The sequence below is a fragment of the Dendroctonus ponderosae genome, unplaced genomic scaffold (assembly GCF_020466585.1).
Source record: "Dendroctonus ponderosae isolate FM_Combo_2020 unplaced genomic scaffold, Dpon_F_20191213v2 Dpon_F_20191213_1, whole genome shotgun sequence".
NCBI classification, from domain to species: Eukaryota; Metazoa; Arthropoda; class Insecta; order Coleoptera; family Curculionidae; genus Dendroctonus; species Dendroctonus ponderosae.
The window spans coordinates 19,699,271-19,699,883 of NW_026017110.1; positions in this window are offsets into that span (position 1 = coordinate 19,699,271).

The window sequence follows — 613 nt, forward strand, 5'->3', positions numbered from 1 at the left end:
AGAATAAAGTTGGGTTCAGAAAAGATTTAAATTTTAAAACTATTGAAGGCACAAAACAAGAGTTCTTGTTTTTCCAATCTCTGTCTCCAAATGTTTTATATTTCTAAAACCAATTATAATGTTAAAAAGTTATAACTTTTTAAGTAATTTTTAGTATACTGTCAACATTTAGTCTATTTTAGAACCAATATTCGTGTAAAGCATTCAAAACTGCAATTCTTCTGTGATTCATCAGAAAAAAGTGTTTATTGCTTCAAATTCATTAGTTTGATACGTAACTTATGATGGAGTTATATGTTCCTACACAGTGATGCCCCTGTATAGTACTACGAGATCAGCACACCCATGACACTATGCTGAGTTAACTTTATTAGAGATAGTAGAATAATATAAATAGTAGTGCCAACCGGCGAACATTGTCTTTATTCAATTAACTGTCGTGTACGAACATAGTTTTGTAATAAAGTCCGTAATCTAAGAAATTGTTTTCTTAAAGTCTTCGCGCTCGGCAAAGCATAAAATTATGGCGATGGTGATCGTATCGTTTGAGTCACTCTGAATTTTTAGTTTTTTCTTTTTTAACCTTGAAAGACAGTTCGAACTAAGTACTTTC